We start from the raw sequence: 22,210 nt of genomic DNA, 5'->3' as shown, positions 1-22,210 counted from the left end.
GTGAATCTGGCTTTTGCAGAATGATAAACCCTGTGGCTGTGTATAGCTTTACTTGGTAATAAAATTAGAAATTTTTGCAATTATTGTTTGTCAATTATATCTCAATGAATATGTAAAAACATCTTGGAATAAGAAAAAAATCATGGGAATCATTATATGTTGTTTTTGTTTCATCCCTAAGTCATGTCCGATTCTTTTAGGACCCCATGAGCTGTAGCCCATCAGGCTTCTCTGTCCATGGGATTTCCCAGGCAAGACTACTGCAGTGGGTTGCCATTTTCTCCTCCAGAGGATCTTCCTGACCCAAGGATCAAACCCAGGTCTCCTGCATTGACAGGCAGATATGTTGTTAAAATGTAGTAAATGGTCCCTGGGGGTATCGAAATACTTTCTGTGTTTATCTCTGAATAGACCATTATTTGTGCTTCTTTAAGTGTGAGCTTATCAAGCATAGTGTTTTGTCATGAGCATTAAAATGCCTAAGTCCATGCCAGGAGCAGAGGGTCTGAGATTTCATGGTAGGTGGGGCAACACTGAGTGGTATAATAGAGAATTTGGTGTTTGGACAAAGAGAAGGGAGTAAGGTTACTCATGGCGCTTATCTGGGCATCTAAAAAGCAACATTAAGGAAGGGGACAGCTGAGGAATGAATAACACATGGGACAGTCTGGGCATGAGAGACAAACAAGAAAAGGAAAAAAAGAGGGGAAACTAACGATACAAAAGATCCACAGTAATTCCAAACTTATGTTTCTATCTTTTGTCCTGGACCATTCTGACAACAAGGGATAATATCCTTCATGCTTTCTGAAATGGCTCCTGGAAGAGAGGTTTGTAAGTACTGAAATTGTGCTTGCTTGCATAATCCATCTAAAGATGGAGTAGGCTTTTGAGTGAAAAGCTGGAGAAATTTTATTCTGTAAATGTCATAATCTGTTTTTATCAGCAGGCTATGGCCCAGTGTTTAGATTTATGCTGTTGTATCTGTAGTAACTCCTTGTAAATGTATTGACTCTCAACATAAAAGAGAAGAATAAAATTATAATGATTGAACATCATATGGGAGCGGCCATATTGTTCAGTTTATTCAGCTCAATAGTGTCAAGTTATTTTCTTTAACTAGGAGACAGACTTGCCCTAAGTTATATCTTAGTAAAATGTGTTAGTGGCCATTTCTTAAAAAATACAGCAGGTGTTAAGCAGCATAAAAGTTGAAAAGTCAAGAAATTGAGATTCTATTTAAATAGAGACTAAGATCAGTATCAAGCAAGATGCTTATAACACTCATTCTGCTGAAATATGGCCATGGATGCCCCCTTTATGGTAGATGTTCCAGTGCCATTCCTCATGTAAGCTACATCTATGGGCCCATCAAATTCCTGTGGATCTTGTTTTGTGAAATTTCCTAACCTCTTTCAACCTCCTTCCTGTCCTGCTCTCAGCAATATACCCACCGCCTCCTACTGCAGAAGATCCTTTACTGTAAAAAAAAAAAAAAAATTACTCTTTTGAGTGGGGTAGTTTTAAGTTAGCTCAATATTGGTTTCCTTTCAAACCATCCACCTAGCCCAAGGGGAAATCACATAGTGGGAGTGCAGGCTGTTCCACTTTTGCTACTTTTCCCCTTTCCCTTCCTTTTAATCACCACTCCAGGAAACTCTGAATTTTTCAGGCAAAAAGGTGTCAGTCTTGGCACTCACGCACACTCCCCAAGTTCTCGATAATTCTTCCACTGAGCTCCCATCCGGTGGGAGCCCAGAGATATGCCTCTGCATGTCAACTCTATGGAAAGCTCGAAGCGCCCAGGCAATATCTTCTAGCTGGCACTGGCAGCCTCACTTTTTGGTTCTTTTGGAGCCTCCTCCTTACTTCCTCACTGCCCTCTGCAAAACGTGCTTTCCTGAGACACAGCACTAGCTACCTGGTCCACACACAGTGCTCCTAAGTACCTCCACTTTAGTGAAACCCCTTCTCAGGTTTCTTTTATAGACTGGCTTGGAGAACAGGATTGGCAGTGTCCTAGTATTAATAAATTTAGAAGAATCATCTGGCAATCCCTCGGAACTGTCTTTAGAATAACGGTCCAAGAATAATAGGTCCTGTTTTCTTTACTTTTGGTTCTTAAGGGAAATCAAGAGACAAAAAGGAAGCGGGGCGGGGGGGGGGGGGGGGGGGGGGAAGGGGAACAAACCCTGTTGGCATCCTATTCCAAGTGTTTTATGCTATTATCTTGGATTTTTTTCTCATTTTCTCATAACCATATGAGACAGTGTTTAGAAATACATTGTTTTACTCATTGAAAATGCTCGTAACCATTTTGACGTAGTCCATTTTTCTATGTGTAGTAGAGTAACCAGACTTATGAAAGTAGCAGAGTGTGACTTGGTCATGACGAATTAGTCTTGGAAGTCAGTAAGGGAAATTTGATGGGAAAAAGCAAGCACAGTGACAGCAAATGATAGGGTTTTACTCTTTGCATGAATAGTAGCCAAACTTAAGAGAAGGAATGTGACATCCGGAATTGGAAACCACTAAGTGAGTAACAGAATCCTGTGGTGGATTGAAAACATAGCCACATTTTATGGCTTCTCTCATAAAGACATGATATCTGTTATCTTCACCCTTTAAATCTAGGCTCATGTGGTGAATGTCTCTGATCAGCTGCACAGGGTGTAAGGGACAGCGCTGAGTTCCTGGAGTGCTGTGTTGAGACCTCTATGTAAGGAAAACAGCCTAGCCTATAGGACCTAAGAGACCATGTGGGACAGACACAGGTGCCCTAGGCAGCAGGCAGTATTAACTGTCAGACACGTTCACCTGAGTGAATCTAGACAAAACCAAAAGGTAAAACTGCCCAGACAACACATAGAATCATGGGACCACATATTTCCATATATATATATATATAATACATACCACTGTACATTAGGGCTTCCCTCATAGCTCAGTCAGTAAAGAATCTGCCTGCAACGCAGGAGACCCGGGCTTGATTCCTGGGTCGGGAAGATCCCCTGAAGAAGGAAATGGCAATCCACTCCAGTATTCGTGCCTGGAAAATCCAGTGGACAGAGGAGCTTGGCAGGCTACAGTCCATGGCATCACAGGAGTTGGACACAACTTAGTGACTAAACCACCACTAGTGTACATTAGAAGATGTAGGTAAATACTGTCTCAAAACATTGGGCAATCAGAACTAGCCTCTATGGATTTAAATTAGTCGTGGTTCAGGAGGCGCAAACTTTGATCTCTTAGGACGAACTTCACAATTAATGACTTTCTTATGTGACTCAGAATTCTAGGGAGACGATTATCAGAAGACAGAATGAATGGCTCTCCTAATGTCATGAGATATTATTTCATTTGATCACCCATTTGTACATTTGCTAAGTTTGTGTATTAGATTATTTTCCTATCAGTGGGCTTAACTGTCAAGTGAGGAGACAGATACTAAAGTCAATCAAATTAAATTATTGCGCAAATGTTATGCAAATAGTAGACAGAGTGCCAAGGAAGCCCAGAGAATGGGTTTAATAAACTTTGGGACATTAAATAATGCTTGTGGAAATGTAATATTTAACATTAGTTTTAAAAGGTGTTTATGACCTTGGTTAAGTGGAGAAAAGAGATATGTAGCATCCAGGCTATTGGTCAGTGCGCATGGTGGGTATTAATGAGGTTTAGTGTATTTGACAGAATCCACACATCTAATTTTATTATATATATTTTTTTCATTGTCAAATGAAATAATTGTTTCAATAGCATAGTTTTCTGGCCAGAATCCTATTAAGATGTCTTGGCCTAAGACTTAGTAAATCCTGTGAACTTTGGATAACACAAAAAACTACTGAAGCACTAAATCTGAACACTTAATTATATTACAGTATTGATGTATTGTTATGCTTTACATTGAAAGAGATCAAATATCTGTATCTTTTTATCATGAGAGATTACTCATGATTGCTTAACAGGCTCAAGGTATAATCTATAGGTTGACTTTTAAAGTAACAAATTTATTATGTTCTCAAAATAGCTAAATTGATTTTACATTTTTTGCTAATTGCTCTAACATCACATATATTTGCCTAGATTTGTAACTCAGCTAGAAGTAACCAGAAAAGCATTTTTAAAAGATATAAGTTTATATGAGTCAAAATAGCTAAATTGATTTTACTTTTTTTTGCTAATTGCTCTAACATCACATATATTTGCCTAGATTTTTAACTCAGCTAGAAGTAACCAGAAAAGCATTTTTAAAAGATATAAATTTATATACATACAAGTTATTCAGTTATGAGAAGTCATTTGTTATTTATAGCTTAAAGTATCTGGGGACATTTTGTATTCATTTACATTTTAAATGAACTCAACTTCACCAAAAGTGATTTGTGTTAGGTTTTAATTAAAATTTTCCATTATAAAATCCTCTAACATATTCTAAAGCTTCTCTTTACTAGGAATCAGCAAAACCAGTACATATTTTCAGATTCTCAACCATGTTTTGTCATGGCCCATTAACAACTTCAGAGAGCTCATTGAATTTTTTAAAATTAAGTTTCAGAACACTTTTTCTATATTAGTCAAACTGTCCCTCAAGCAGATCATTCAAATTATTCATGCAAGTCAAAAACTGATCTTCTGTGTTAGAGATAATAAGTACATAAGAAACATTTGTCATACCTTAAGACTCAAACTGTTTTTAAGTTGAAAAAATTGATTATGATTCTTCTTGCAGTAATAGCATTTATAAGCTGAATTGTTTTTCCCTCTTCAACGACTTGTATTTTCTTTTAGCCTTTTTCATCCTTCTCTCTCAATACATGCATGCATGTGCTCATAATTAATTTACATTTTAAAATTATCTTTATTTTAGTCTTTTATAAAGTTGTAATATATTTTAAATACACTTAGAATGTTTGTATATAGAAATCACATTAAGACAAAAATTTGACTTGGAATCCTGTATTCTGACTAAATTTCATGTTAGAAAACATTGTTAAATGTCAACAAAATCAAATCTTTTTATATATAAATTTAATACTATTGACATTGAAAATACTCTAAAACAAATATAAGCTGAAATACTCCATGTATACTGAGATAAGAATTTGAAGCTATGTTAATCTTAATATATATTGCATATATAATACATATATAACTATATGTAAGGGCATATGTATTACATTAATATATAATATCAATGTATATATTATACATGACTATAATATATAGCATATACATTACATCAGTGATGCATATATATGACTTATATATGACTTATATAACCATATATACTTACATATGTATTAAGATGAGGCCATGAGAGTGTCTAAGAATTCGGAAAATGCTAAAAATTATTAGCAGTGCATAGTTAAGCTGGCTGTATTTCAAAGCTCTTCTTTAGTTTCAGCTCCAGTAAATGAAGTGCTGTCTCTCCACACCTGTGCTCCTGCCAAATGACCATGGATGATTTTGTATTTTACAAAAGGCAGCAAAACTAAAATATATATATATATATACAAACTGAGATGGTGATAGCCTATTTAGAATACTTTAGTGCTAGATATCTCCTAAGATTGTCCTTTCATCTTCCATCTTTCATCCTTAATATTTTTGGTCAAACCAGGCCTGTCTTTTCTTTTATCTCTTTATTTCTCTTTGGGGAGTTAATCCCTCTTCTTCTAACTACAGGCCAAAATCCAATTGTGCTTACTTTGAACATTCACTTTATGAAGCTTCTGAATCGTTACATACGCTAGTGGCTTCACCAGTGACTCAGATGATACAGTTAGTAGGGAAAGGTTAAATAAAATACAGTAGGAAGAAATTTTGTTTTTGTTAAAATTGAAACTTTTAAAAAGCCACTTTCCTTTATAATCTTTTAAACCATTTTTTCATGTTTATTTAATTTGCAAATGTATTGGGCATAACATGCCTCATATTCTAGCAAACCACTTGTTTTGGCCGACAAAATACTGAAATCAGTTATTTCCTGATTCCAACAGCACTAATTATGGCTAGGACAAGTGGGAGGAAAGCAGCGATTTTCATCCTCCAAACATATTCTGTTTACTCATAGGGGCGAAGCACAAGATTCCTAAATTTTCAGATCAAAAGAAATTGCCTCCTAGGTTTCCTGTGTATACAGTTATTCCTACATACATAATCGCTTTAGTCATGTGCAATTCTTTGCAACCCTATGGACTAGAGCCTACCAGGCTTCTCTGTCTACGGGATTCTCTAGGTAAGAATACTGGTGTGGGTTGCCATGCCCTCCTCCCTGGGATCTTCCTGATCCAGTGACTGAACCTGGGTCTCTTAAGTCTCCTGCGTTGGCAGGCAGGTTCTTTACCACTCAAACCACTTTAGAAGGCCTAGGTCTCCTATAGGCAATTTCTTTTAAACAGGGAATTCTTTTTTGTTTTAAGATGTAAACATTTACTACTATAATATCATAGGGTGGCTCAAACATTCCATTATTTATCTTTGAACATGAAGTAAAAACCTCTGGGTGGAGTAAGGAAAAGGAAAGGATAATTTTTTTTTCTCTTTAGCTCTAAATTATAGAAATAAACTCACTACATAAGTAGGAATGCCATATAATTCCTCTAAACATTTAACATTTTTCAAAGAACATAAATAAAAAGAAAATCAGAGATTACACTCTTAACTACATTGCCTTGGACTCTAATGCAAAATGTAACCAGGAAGAGGAGCATTAAAATTACTGTCACTTGTAGATTATCTTGATGGCAATAGCCATTATTATTCTCAACAGTTTAAATACAACATGAGCTATAATCTAAAAGCTAATAATGGAAGCTATAGTGCCCCCAAACAAAAAGCATTCTGGCATCACCAGCTAAACACATGTTCTCAGCACAATTCTGTGAGAAGTCAAGAATAATTGCATTTGATTCCTATTTATTATGCTTAGAAATGTAGCTCTCTACACATTGCACTCACTAGAGCCACATGCTGTAGCTTAAATAATAGGTAAGGAACATAGTTAGAAGCTTAATTTTCATATATCATAATAATTACACACTTCCTGTTGTTACCCAATCCACTAATTAACCATCAGAATAGCAGATCAGTGTCTGCTGCCTGGATTATTGTGATACCTTCTCTTGGCATGTTCCTGTCAGCAAGAGAAAAAAAAAAAAATCAACAAACCTCAATGGAAAAAACTTCTCAGGTGTTTTGAGTTGCCATTTATAGTTCCCTATTGCTTCTGTGAAAGGAAATTACAGTACACTGTGACAGTGTTTTTGAAGAAAAATAGAGGGCTTCCCTGGTGGCTCAGAGGGTAAAGAATCTGCCTGCAATGCAGGAGACCCAGATTTGATCCCTGGGTTGGGAAGATCCCCGCAGAAGGGAAAGGCTACCCACTCCACTATTCTTGCCTGGAGAATTCCATGGTCAGAGGAGCCTAGTAGGCTACAGTCCACTGGGTCTAAAAGAGTCAGACAGGACTGAGTGACTCTGTACACAAAGGAGGAGACAGAAAGTGAGAGATGATGGGAGGGAGGGAGGAGAGAAGAAAGCAGGGGGGAAAGCAGATTATTACAGTGCTATGTTGTAAATATTTGCAAGATATGTCTTATATTTTTAAAATGTTCTCCTTTCATTCAAAGACATATTTTTCTCCTTTGTTGACTTTGATCAGCCACTCACCATTAGGCCAATGACAAATTTTAATAGTTTCCAATCTATACATTTCCACATATCAATCTAGTAACTGGGTTACTGCCTGTAAAAGAGTAGAATTTCAAACCAATATTCTCAACTGGCTGTCAAGGTTGTGCTAAAGGTCTGATCAAGGAAAAGGAAGCCTAAAGGGATTTATCATTTAAAATGCAAGTTATTTAACAACTGCAGAAAATCAGCCAGTTGTCCTAAACTCAAAGCACAGTAAAAGAAAAAGAAATAGCAGATGTCTCATCTGCTTACTGTATTTTTCATATTTTAAAGACATAGATTGACTTCAATCTTTTTATTCCTTCTTTACCCTCCCTTCTTTAATATTGCAAAATTGGTGTCACTTGGCTTTCCTTGCCTCTTTTCTAGTGATTTCACATACTTACATTTAATATAAATTGAGAAGAAATGTGTTACCAGAGATGTTTCATTTTTAAAGCTTTTCAAATGTACGTGATTAATAGGAATGATCTTGTTCTACAATTTCACAATTTAAGCAGGAGAAATGGGTATATTTAGTTAGTGGTATGTCTTCCCTGTGATTCTCAGATTTGTATCATAAAGGCCACTGGTTTCTAATGGAAGGTCACTCAGTCATCAGCAATAATATAGACCCTGATGCTGGGCAAGATAGAGGGCAAGAGAAGAAGGAGGTGACAGAGGATGAGATGGTTGGATGACATGACTGACTCAAAGGGCATGAGTTTGTGCAAACTCCAGGAGATAATGAAAGACAGGGAAGCCTGGTGTGCTGCAGTTCAGGGGGTCACAAAGAATTGGGCATGACTTAGCGACTGAACAGCAACTCTCCATATCAGGGTTTATTCCTCAAGCATGAAAACAATCATTACTAACCCAGTATCCACAAAAGCTCACTAATGTTATATGGAGATTGGTATTAGAACCCCAAAGAATATGGGGGGAGGGAGTATTTGTTATAACAGTGCTATGACAAAAGGCAGAAAAATAAAAGGATAGGAAAGAGTGAGTCATCTTTTCTCATTAAGAAAGTTGGACCCTTTGTGGCTAGCATCAAGGACATACCTCCCAAAATTATCTTATGTATGCTTTCTTACCTGTGCCCTAAAATGGCAGGAACAATAGCCTTACTGTTGAAATAAGTACCAACTTCAGTATCACAGAAAAAAAAAAAAAAAAACATAAAAAAAAAAAATGACAAGGCAGTAGTATTTGCCTTATCTGCTTCAGCAATGTTCATATTAAAAGTTCAGAAACCAATATAATCTGCACATTGAATCAATGAATTCACAGAATATGTTGCTGAATTCACAGAATAGATTTGTTTATATACTAAAAGTGTTCATAAAAGACCTATTAATACTAGAATGCTTAGATAACCTGATTACTTTCATTATACTTTCTTCCCACTTGGGAACTACCCGAATTACACTCCCCTCTGTAGAGCTGGGTGGTGGTAAAGTGCTCAGTGCTATTAAGTTGGTGAAAAAGTAATTGTGATTTTGAACTATGAATTTTAAATCATTATAACTAGGCTCAAGGACATCTTTATTGATCAAAATAGAAATCATTATAATCAATAGAAATAAGTTTGTTTATTCCTGTAGCATAAAAATCCATGCTTCAGGATTCTATGAACTCTTGGAAAGCGTTTTCTTCTTCCTGCTGGTTGTGGAAGCATTTTGCCTACAAAAAGTTGTGAAGATTATTGAAGTGGTAGTTGGTTGGCGAGAGGTCAGGTGAATATGGTGGATGAGACAAAACTTCATAGCCCAATTTGAAACTAAAAAACAACTTATTTTTAATTGAAGGAAAATTGCTTTACAATATTGTGTTGGTTTCTGCCATGCATCAACATGAGTCAGCATAGGTATGCATATGCCCCTCCCTCTTGAACCACCCCCACCTCCCGCCCCATCCCACCACTCTAGGTTTTCACAGAGCCCCAGTCTGAGTTCCCTGATTCATACGGCAAATTTCTACTGGCTGGCTGTTTTACAAATGGTAGTGTATATGTTTCCATCGTTCTCTCTCCATTCATCCCACCCTCTCCTTCCTCCACCCTCTCTTGTGTCCATAAGCCTGTTCTCTATGTCTGAATCTCCATTTCTGCTCTGCACATAGGTTCATCAGTACCATCTTTCTAGGTTCCATGTATGTGTGTTAATATACAATATTTTTCTCTTTCTGACTTACTTCACTCTTTATAATAGGCTCTAGGTTCATTCACCTCATTCTAACCGACTCAAATGTGATCCTTTTTATGGCTGAATAACATTCCATTGTATGTGTGTGTGTATGTATGTGTGTGTGTGTGTGCATATATATATATACACACTAGTTTCTTTATCCTGTTGATAGATATTTATGTTGCTTCAACATCCTAGCTGTTGAAAATAATACTGCAGTGAACATTAGGGTACATGTGTCTTTTTCTATCTTGCTTATCTCAGAGTATCTCCTAGAAGTGGGATTGCTGGGTCACATGGTGGTTTTATTCATAATCTTTTAAGGAACCTCCATACTATCTTCTATGATGTCTGTATCAATTTACATACCCAACTGTGCAAGAGGGTTCCCTTTTCTCCACATTGCCTCTAGCATTTATTGTTTGTAATTTTTTTGATGATGGCTACTGTGACTGATGTGAGGTGACATTTTTAACACACTTTTTATTTCCTTTACATACTTTGTTCAACTTTTGAAATGTTGGTTGTGCAATATGTGTTTGGCGTTGTTGTGGAGATGCATTAGGCCCATGCTTTTGGCCAATGCTGGCTACAGACATTGCGGTTTTTGGTGCATCTCATCAATTTGCTGAGCATACGTCTCACGTGTAATGGTTTCACCAGAATTCAGAAAGCTCTAGCAGATCAGACCAGCAGCAGACCACCAAACAGTAACCATGACCTTCTTTTGGTACAAGTTTGGCTTTGGGAAATGCTTTGAAGCTTCTTCTCTGTCCAAACCCTGAGCTGATCACTGGGTGTCTTATAAAACCCACTTGTCGTTGCACATCACAATCTGATTGAGAAATGATTCATAGTTGTTGCGTAGAATAAGAGAGGATGACACTTCAAAATGAAAAATTTTTTGATGTTTGATCAGCTTATGAGGCACCCACTTATAGAGCTTTTTCATCTTCCTAATTTGCTTCAAATGCCGAGCACAGAATAGTCAATGTTGAGTTCTTCGGCATCTTCTTGTGTAGTTGTAAGAGGATCAGCTTTGATGATGCCCTCCATTAGTCATCATCAATTTCCAACGGCCAGCCACTGTGCTCCTCATCTTTAAGGCTCTCGTCATCTTTGAAAAATTTCTTGAACCCACTGCTTTGTATGTTTGTTATTAGTTCCTGGGCCAAATGTGTCGTTGATGTTGCAAGCTGTCTCTGCTGCTTTACAACCCATTTTGAACTCAAAATTAGAAAATTGCTTGAATTTGCTTTTTGTCTAACATTATTTCCCTAGTCTAACATAAATATAAAATAAACAGCAAGTAATGTCATTAGCAAAAAAAAATAGAGAAATATGTATTAAAGTGATATATACCATAATCACATTTATTTAAGAATGTATCCCAATATCATATGGCAAAGTGCAATGCAAAACCTTTTTTGGTTTGGCAATGCAAAATTACATTTGCAATGCAATTACTTTTGTACCAACCTAATATAATGTCTGTAGAATGTCATGGGCTATCATCATCATTATCTAAATATTTTAGTCTCCATAACGCATTGTGAAAACCTCTGATAAAAGTAAACCAGAAAGACTTTATTGTATACCAAAAGCTAAAGTATGTCATAAATATTTTAAACTGTGGAAATAAAATAAATTTGACAAGTTAAAAAAAAGCATAATCTCAACAAGCTCAAAATAACCAGATACTATATAGTACACCTGATAAAATGCCAGTGTTCTTTAGACTGCAGGATAAGTAAATAGATAGATAAAAGTCACTTCCTTTTTAAGGAATATGTTTATGGCAATTATATTGATAAGATTTTAATGTTGATTAAGGTGCCATTATCCAAGCCATAGGAAATGATATTTCTTCTTAAGTATTTTTATTATTATTATCTATTTGCTGACATTTAAAAAAGGTCTCCACTTAGGAAATTGCATAAGAACAGATCAGCTTAGAATTATTCCACAGGGAAAAAAAATTCCCCAAATATTAAAGTCTAATTCAATTACAAATTAATAAAACTGAATTACTGAAGACAATTAAATTTGACATGCATTTTATTCTACTACAATTAGTTGCCAGTTTTCATTACATTTGAATGCAGCTCACTGTAAGAATTTCATTAAAATTAACTTTTAAATAAGAAAACTATGCATCTGAGTTTTTGAGTTCTATTATTTACTTCTTAAGGGAACCTTTCATGTACATCTAGGCCAAAACTTTGCTAAAAGGGTTTTTCTTTTTAATTAGCTTAGGTTTAAATAAAGAATTTATTGAATATTTAAGGACAAATCTCATTAGATATTAAAACTATTCACCATGACTTTTTCTTGTCATAACATATTATTTTTGTGATTCTTAATTATTAAACATGGAATCTCTATATATTTTTGAAAAAGTGCAACTAAGTTTGTAAATACTGAATGTAAAAGAATCCAATTTCATATTTTTGTCCCAGACGGTTGTGGCAAGACCATATTTAGATTAAAGCAATTTCTTTTTCTACCCTGATGCACACAACCTTTTAAAATGCCTGCAATAGAGCTATAGGCTTCAATGTGAATTGCAAATGACCTTTTAAAGCTTTAAACTTTTACTTATATGTCTTAAGCCACTGCAAAGTTTTACAATAGGAAAATTTTTTGCTTTCCAATATTCTTTACATTTATATTCATGTATTACCTTGCATATCTAATGTTCACTTATCCACATGTTCCTTACATTTTAAAAATGTAAGCATGGAAACAAACTACAAAGCATTCTTCTAAGTGGCTTGGGTGCCCAATAGAATCGTCTAACTCTGAAAATCATCCCTATGAGGTCTCCTGAGAACATCATAGCTAGATACCTGTACCAAATGCAAGATACAGAGCCTAGTTGCCATATGCCCAGTTGGAATGAACAGACAGGCTCATGTGCTTCAATCAGAATTCAAGAAATAATGTGTCTTATCATAGGCAGAACAGAGGAATATAAAATTTGAACAACTAAAAGGAATACTTTTTCTGTTTCTAATAACCAAAAATGAAAGACATTTTTCAAAGTCTCATTGAAATATTTATAAATGTGGTAAATATTGGGGTGCATGTGTCTCTTTCAGATCTGGTTTCCTCAGTGTGTATGCCCAGAAGTGGGATTGCTGGGTCATATGGCAGTTCTATTTCCAGTTTTTTAAGAAATCTCCACACTGTTTTCCATAGTGGCTGTACTAGTTTGCATTCCCACCAACAGTGTAAGAGGGTTCCCTTTTCTCCACACCCTCTCCAGCATTTATTGCTTGTAGACTTTTGGATAGCAGCCATCCTGACTGGCGTGTAATGGTACCTCATTGTGGTTTTGATTTGCATTTCTCTGATAATGAGTGATGTGGAGCATCTTTTCATGTGTTTGTTAGCCATCTGTAAGTCTTCTTTGGAGAAATGTCTGTTTAGTTCTTTGGCCCATGCACCCCAATGTTCATCGCAGCACTGTTTATAATAGCCAGGACATGGAAGCAACCTAGATGCCCATCAGCAGATGTATGGATAAGGAAGCTGTGGTACATATACACCATGGAATATTACTCAGCCATTAAAAAGAATTCATTTGAATCAGTCCTAAGGAGATGGATGAAACTGGAGCCCCTTATACAGAATGAAGTAAGCCAGAAAGATAAAGAACATTACAACATACTAACACATATATATGGAATCTAGAAAGATGGTAACGATAACCCTATATGCAAAACAGAAAAAGAGACACAGAAATACAGAACAGACTTTTGAACTCTGTGGGAGAATGTGAGGGTGGGATGTTTCGAAAGAACAGCATGTATATTATCTATGGTGAAACAGATCACCAGCCCAGGTTGGATGCATGAGACAAGTGCTCGGGCCTGGTGCACTGGGAAGACCCAGAGGAATCGGGTGGAGAGGGAGGTGGGAGGGGGGATCGGGATGGGGAATACGTGTAAATCTATGGCTGATTCATATCAATGTATAACAAAACCCACTGAAATGTTGTGAAGTAATTAGCCTGCAACTAATAAAAAATAAATAAATAAATATGGTAAATACATGTGAATGCTCTTTAATGGTATTTTAATATCAAAGCATCAAGAGGAAGACTACAACATATTTCTACTCATTATAACTATTAATGCTTTTAGATTAAATAAAGCAGTCATGCCATTATTTAACAATACTTTTAAAATACTGTAATTTCCACATATTGATCTGGAAACATTGTATATATTTGTGGTGAATCCAGAAAATGAAATGCACCAGTCTTGTTAAATATTTTATGACACGTTGTTTTATTTCAAATAAATTTGCCAGTTACAGAAAATTCTATTTTAAAATATATGATTTTCTATTTTAGTAGGTTGTAGTAAAGAAGCTGGAAGAGTGCAGTAATTGAAAGTGCTGGAATTAAGAAAAATATTTTTATAGCAGTAGAAAACAGTTTGCTCACCACTGATAGAACATCTTAAATATATTATTTATTACAGCAACTCTATAAGAGAAGTATTGTTATTATCCCTTCCCTTTTACATATGAGGATCCTGATACTAATAAAGGTTTTATAACTGTTCTTGTGGTTAATACATTGCAGCATAAGTATTTGAATTCAGGTAGTCTGGTGCCAGAGCCCATGTTCTTAACCTCTACAGTATATTCATCTTGAAAAAGGTCATATAAAAGCATATAGGGGAAAAAAGAGGATGTGGGACAAGGCATGCAAGAGAGGCTGTAATAGGCAGGAGTGACCACTTCGCTTTGGAGAAGAGATAAGAAATGATTCAGTGATGATACACAAATATTATAAGACACTGTGGAGGGGTTCCTGATTGCTGGAATGAATGAAAGCATGCCCTCAATTATCTATGAGGAAATAATTGTGAAAAAAGAGTAAGAAAGATGGAGAACCCATGGACCCTGATTCCACACCTAAGTACTGTCAGAAAAGATTTCAATCTGTCACTTGTGGAGAATACAGTTGGGAAAAAATAAGAAATAAAGAATAGCTGAGTGGTAGTGAAGATCTGGACTTCCCCTGGTGGCTCAGACCAGGTAGCTCCCTGGTGAGGATTTGGTCAGGGCTGGTTAGCAAAGTGTAATAATAAAAGTGCAATAAGGAAGTATGTGTGACTTCCCAGCATTGAAGTGTTGGGGATGGCCAGCCACAGAAAAGGCAGATACTTGACAGATAAGAAATGTTCTAAAAAAATTTTTTAAACAAAGTTTAGAAATTGAAGAAATTAAGAAAAATGGGGATGCATATGGGAAGAAAGCTCTGATGTTCGTGCTCTAAAATTTATATTCTTACTCTGTGATAGAACCTAGGACCTCAAAAACATGGCCTCCTTGAGTAACTCAGAAAGAGCAGGGAACTAGAACCGGTGAGCAGGGACAAGGCTCGTTTGCCTTCTCTTTTGGAAACTCAGGCCATAAGAGATTAACCCCTTCTTGGGAAATTTCCATAGGGAAGTGGCATTTTGGAAGACATTATATATTTCAGACAAGGAAATATGAAATAAATAACGGAAAGAATATTTCTGGTAAAGAAATGTCGAGGGTAGGAGGTGAAGTGGGGAGTGTTTGCTCGTTTGTGATAGGTTCCCTGGTTTACAGAGGAAAGGGGTAGATAGACTCATCACAGAAGAAATGGGGAAGTGCAGGGGAAGGAGCAAAAGACAAGAATCGTGCCAAAGGGCAAGTTTAGCCACTAGTGAATGAGTACAACTAGAAGTTGGGCGTTAACCGGAGGATAGATAGGAAAAAATTGGTCTGGTCAAAATGTGTTCATGGTAAAAATTGAGTGAGTGGTTTCCATTTAATTGAAATTTTGGATGCCAAAATGTTGGGGGAAGAGAGAGAGCATGCGCAATGGGTACCACTTTGTAAGGCTAAATTACGGTAGGCCTGGTGCACGGAAGGACTTCCCTGGTGCCTCAGATGGTAAAGAATCTGGCTGCAATGTGGGAGACCCAGGTTTTTGATCCTTGAATAGGGAAGATCCCCTGGAGAAGGGCATGGCAACCCATTCCAATATTCTTGGCTGGAAAATTCCGTGGACGGAGGAGCCTGGCGGAGTCATGTGGTCACAAAGTGTCGGACATGACTGAGCAACCAGCGGTAACACTTGAAACATGGAAGTTTACCTCAAAATATTTGAAGAGGAAGAGAAAGATTGGCTAGTGACTATAGTGACATTATAGTGGGCTATAGAAGATTAACCTTCCTGTGAATCCAAGGCAACAAAGAAAGGCACTAGCCCATAGTCACTTTAGAATTCTATAAAACCATCTGATACATTCATTACAATTTTAAATATTTTAGGTTTAGGTGACTTTCTGATGTTTATGATCTGAAAACGCCATTTGTCCCCAAACAGTGGGACTGTATCCTATCATATGTGATACACCAGAAAATCTGACTCCATGCTAAAACATTTGCTATAGATTCTTTTTTACTTTTCACCTCACACAGTATGTAATCCTATACAGAAGTAGTTTCATACAACTACAAAAGAAATTTTATTTTGAGCAATGTTATTTCCACATTTTATTTGCCTCTGTAAAATGTCAAAAGAGGCATTTTTCATCATTGGTTCAATTTTTCCATGTGGGCTATTTCTATGTTTGCCCCTAAGGCTCTTTAAAGTTTTTTTTTTTTTCTCTGCCTCTGCTAATCTTTTTGAAAGTCTGTGATTTCTGTCACCTAACCCATGTCTACATGACAGCAAACAAATGTTTCAGACAGAATAATTGGTTCCTAGAGGAATGTAGCATCTGATGTCCAAACAAAATCATTAAAAGAGTTCTTTGCATTTGGAAAAATGGAATGAAACATTTTTGAACCAAATATTTTTATAGCATTTCAATAGTCAAAAGTTATTGTATAATTTAACCATGAAGCAAAAAAAGAATTACATGCAGTACCATGAGCTCTTTGGGTCTGCCCACACCTACTTCTCCTTCTTCATGACCTCTAGAACTTTTCTGGAAGCACCTACCCTTCTCTCTCCCACTCCACATCTTTCTTTAAAATCCCCAAGGGTAAGCTCTGCCTCAGAGCCTGAATTAAGATTTTAAATGTAGTTGGTAAGAACAAATAGCATGAATTCTTCGTTATTTTGACAAGATTGAAATTGCTCTGGTGATTCATTAATCAACTTATCAAATATGGAGTGGGATAGTGAATACACTAATTGAAAGTCAAGAAATAGAGCTTAATTGTTTAATGTCAAAAGCTCAGGGCAGATTGCAGGTAATTGCTATGGAGCCTATTCACATGAGTTTTAAAATACGAGCACTTGATTTAGGTTAAACTAAAGACACGTTCCCATTATTTGGAAAGGGCTTCTCGGGCGCACACTTCAATTTGGATTAAATAAGTAACTTAAATAAAATGATGAGCCTTATTGTGTGTAATTTTAACTGAAGTCTAGTACAGAAGTACAAAAGTGAACACAAATTACATGTATGCAAAAAAGAAAATTGCTCAGTTAAAAACAAATTATATTCTCAGAAGAAAGCATTGACTTTCCTAATTTGAAGACATAATTTGTTTTTAATAATACACTTTAGAAGCAACTATTTATTGTTATATTGGTAGCATATATAAAGATGATAACACCTCTAAAGTTAAAAACTGAACAGAAGAATTTAAACAATAGTCTTAATTAGGAAAGACCCTAATTTCTATTGAAACATAAAAATTGCCTACAGAATTTAATATACTTCTATTCCCCCCCACCATGGGTCATAAGTCTAGGAAATGAAAGTCCCAAAGAACTTTGAAGGTTAGGGAAGTAGTTTTAAAATACAAAATCCTAAATGACTTCAGTAGTCACTTCTGCTGAGAATAACTTCCATAAAGTTCTGATATATTTCTAACAATCGAGCTTCACATTTCAACCTGCCTTATATGCCTTTCTACCAGGATGTCTTGCCTGCATGTATTTTAACAGGTTCTAAAGTGAACTTTTAACACAGCTCCTCATTCACACCCAGCTCTCTACTCTTTATTATTATTTTTTTTAATCCACGTTTCTAATTGTACTACCTCCTTGGAATGGAAACTCAAAGACAGACTTTGAGAACAGCAGAGAACTTAGAGAACAGACTTTGGACACAGCAGGGGAAGAAGGTGGACCAAACTGTGGGCGTCGCATTGACATATATACACCATCATATGTAACATAGATATCCAGTGCCGAGCTGCTATCTGGGCACAGATAGTTCAGTCCAATGCTCTGTGACAACCTGCAGGGGTGGGGAGAAGGTTCCGGAGGGAGGAGACAGATGTATACTTGTGGCGGAGATAAATGTATACATTGTTGTATGACAGAAGCCAACACAATATTGTGAAGCAATCATCTCCAATGAAAAAGGAACAAGGAAAAAAAAACAATTTTTTAAGAACTAAAAGAAATAAAAATACAAAATCACTGCCCATTGTTATCCAGATCCATCCTATGTTTTCTGTTTTCTCTCTTGTTATTTATCTATGGTTTTCGATCATGAATGCATTGTCCTATATCTCCGTATCATGAGAATCTATCCACCTTTTACATTTTATGGTTTAAAGTTCTAGTCAGTTGACATCTCATCTTTGATCATCTACATCTTTCTGTAGAATCTTTCTCTATTTCAAGTAATAGAAGTAAAACCTATCTTCTGCTTGTATAAAATTAGTAAATTTAGTTGTATCAGTGTTAGCTTCATAATATAATTGTTAACATATATAGCTTACTGTTTTTTTTCTAGCATGTGAGTTCTTGGAACAAAGTTTGTTTATAGACACATACAGTTGACCCTCCCTATTGGCTGGTGTAGAACACAGGGATAGCAAGGACCAACTGTACTATATCATTTTATATAAGGAACTTGAGCATCTGTGGATTTTGCTATCCATTGGAAGTATTGGAACCAATCCCCCAGAGATACTGGGGGACAGCTGAACTTATGTATAATTCATAATGCATAGTAAAGTATGTTGGAGTTATTAAATAACAAAAGTATGTTTATCACCCATAGTTTTTGGGAAATATTTCAGGAGTTAACCAAATGTAATGCTTACCGTAATGCCCTTTCCCATGACAGTCAAGCACATATTGAGTTCTGGTCACCAACAAAGTCCATTCACAGTTTTTCACATTGGTTGTTTTTCAGTCTCTCAGTCATGTCCGACTCTTTGCGACCCCATGGACTGCAGCATACCAGGTTTCCTTGTCCTTCACCATCTCCCAGAGATTGCTCAAACTCATGTCCATTGAGTCGGTGATGCCATCCAACCATCTCATCCTCTGTCATCCCCTTCTCCTCCTGGCTTCAATCTTTCCCAGCATCAGGGTCTTTTCCAATGAATCAGCTGTTCACATTAGGTAGCAAAAATATTGGAGCTTCAGCCTCAGCATCAGTCCTTCCAGTCTTTCTTTCACATAGTGGAAATTTTGTACCCTTTTCTCCTCATCAGTGTCAGTAAAGACCTTCCTTGACAATCACTAGAAATATATCAATTACCATGAAACTGAAGAAAGAAAGTGGGAAAGTATCAACCCTTTTCTTTCAGGAAGCTTCAGTGTCCCTAAAGACCATGAGTTGTGGTGTGGTGCAACATTTACGAAGCCAAAAAAAAAAAAAAACAACCCAAAAACCTACATAGTCGCATGTGATTTTAGAGAGTAGACACATTGTTTTCCCAGGAATTAAGTGGATTCTTTGTCTTCTCCAGTTTCCTTTGTAGTTAAAAAAAAAATCAAGACAGCTTTGGAAATTAGACTTTGAGTCTATGAATAGAGAAGAGCGAGACTACCCAGCAGTCCTCTGTTATCCTTTCCACGTATATTTATAAGGTTATTTTAAAGAGTGATTTTAACTCAGGTTCACTATCTGAGACACAAAGCAACACTTAAATCACTTCTCAGCCAGAAGAGTGTTAGTAATGCATCTACTTAACACATTTTTGTGTGTGTGTGAGGCCCTACTTGGTGTGTGACTGAGTTTTATCTCACAACAGCTTGACTTAGGTAGGATAGTAATGACATTGACAAATGAGGAAGATTATATAGAGTGTAACTGACTTACCTCTGTTCCTTAGTTGTAGAAGTTTAAGAGGAAATACTGCCTTGCATTTTAACAAATCTGCTCAGTCTTTTACTCTGTTTCCTTTTTGGCATGTTGTCTTGTCACTGAATATAAACTCTTTAAGAGCAGGGACCATTTTTATCTTTTCTGAGGTACTATGCACATGGGATGATTCATTGATTTATTACATTAAATATAGTAAATATATTAAGTATATATATTTCACCTGTATTATCTTTAGCTGACTAGGGAAGATAAGTGCTTTTTAAAACATATAATTATAGCTTGCTTTTTCACAAGTAAAAATACATAAGTTATATATGAAACTATATAAAATAAAAAGAAAATCACCTTTACACTAAAATATATTTTTGGTACATATAGGATAGTAATTTTCTATGTATACAGACAATTATGCATTACAGTTCAATTATAATCTGCATGTCACTTTTCAACCTACCTTTTTAATTGTTCACCTAAAAATTTATAATCATTCTAACCCACTATTAATCATAGCAACATACTAAAAATGAAAACATTTAAGAGTACCTATTGGAATACATCTGACTGTGGCTCAGATCATGAGCTCCTTATTGCCAAATTCAGACTTAAATTGAAGAAAGTAGGGAAAACCACTAGACCATTCAGGTATGACCTAAATCAAATCCCTTATGACTATAGAGTGGAAGTGAGATATAGCTTTAAGGGACTAGATCTGATAGACAGAGTGCCGGATGAACTATGGACGGAGGTTTGTGACATTGTACAGGAGACAGAGATCAAGACCATATCCATGGAAAAGAAATGCAAAAAGGCAAAATGGTTGTCTGAGAAGGCCTTACAAATAGCTGTGAAAAGAAGTGAAGCGAAAAGCAAAGGAGAAAAGGAAAGATATTCCCATTTGAGTGCACAGTTCCAAAGAATAGCCAGGAGAGAGAAGAAAGCCTTCCTCCGCAATCAATGCAAAGAAATAGAGGAGAACAACAGAATAGGAAAGACTAGAGATCTCTTCAAGAAAATTAGAGACACCAAGGGAATATTTCATGCAAAGACGGGTTCCATAAAGGACAGAAATAATATGGACCCAACAGAAGGAGAAGATATTTAGAAAGGTGGCAAGAATACATAGAAGAACTGTACAAAAAAGATCTTCAGAACCCAGATAATCACAATGGTGTGATCACTCACCTAGAGCCAGACATCCTGGAATGTGAAGTCAAGTGGGCCTTAAAAAGCATCACTATGAACAAAGCTAGTGGAAGTGATGGAATTCCAAATGACCTATTTCAAATCCTGAAAGATGATGCTGTGAAAATGCTATACTCAATATGTCAGCAAATTTGGAAAACTCAGCAGTGGCCACAGGACTGGAAAAGGTCCATTTTCATTCCAGTTCCTAAGAAAGGCAATCCCAAAGAATGCTCAAACTACCACGCAATTGCACTCATCTCACATGCTAGTAAAGTAATGCTCAAAATTCTCCAAGCCAGGCTTCAGCAATACGTGAACCGTGAACTTCCAGATGTTCAAGCTGGTTTCAGAAAAGGCAGAAGAACCAGAGATCAAATTGTCAACATCCACTGGATCATCAAAAAAGCAAGACAGTTCCAGAAAAACATCTATTTCTGCTTTATTGACTATGCCAAAGCCTTTGACTGTGTGGATCACAATAAACTGTGGAAAATTCTGAAGGAGATGGGAATACCAGACCACCTGACCTGCCTCTTGAGAAACCTGTATGCAGGTCAGAAAGCAACAGTTAGAACTGGACATGGAACAACAGACTGGTTCCAAATAGGAAAAGAAGTATGTCAAGGCTGTATATTGTCACCCTACGTATTTAACTTACATGCAGAGTACATCATGAGAAACACTGGGCTGGAAGAAGCACAAGCTGGAATCAAGATTGTCAGGAGAAATATCAATAACCTCAGATATGCAGATGACACCACCCTTGTGGCAAAAAGTGAAGAGGAAATAAAAAGCCTCTTGATGAAAGTGAAAGAGGAGAGTGAAGAATTTGGCTTAAAGTTCAACATTCAGAAAACTAAGATCATGGCATCTGGTCCCATCACTTCATGGGAAATAGATGGGGAGACAGTGGAAACAGTGTCAAACTTTATTTTTGGGGGCTCCAAAATCACTGCAGATGGTGATTGCAGCCATGAAATTAAAAGACACTTACTCCTTGGAGGAAAAGTTATGACCAACCTAGATAACATGTTAAAAAGCAGAGACATTACTTTGCCAACAAAGGTCCATCTAGTCAAG

Source organism: Cervus elaphus, chromosome 9 (assembly GCF_910594005.1).
Source record: "Cervus elaphus chromosome 9, mCerEla1.1, whole genome shotgun sequence".
Taxonomy (NCBI): Eukaryota; Metazoa; Chordata; class Mammalia; order Artiodactyla; family Cervidae; genus Cervus; species Cervus elaphus.
Note: the sequence above shows the minus strand (reverse complement) of the source record.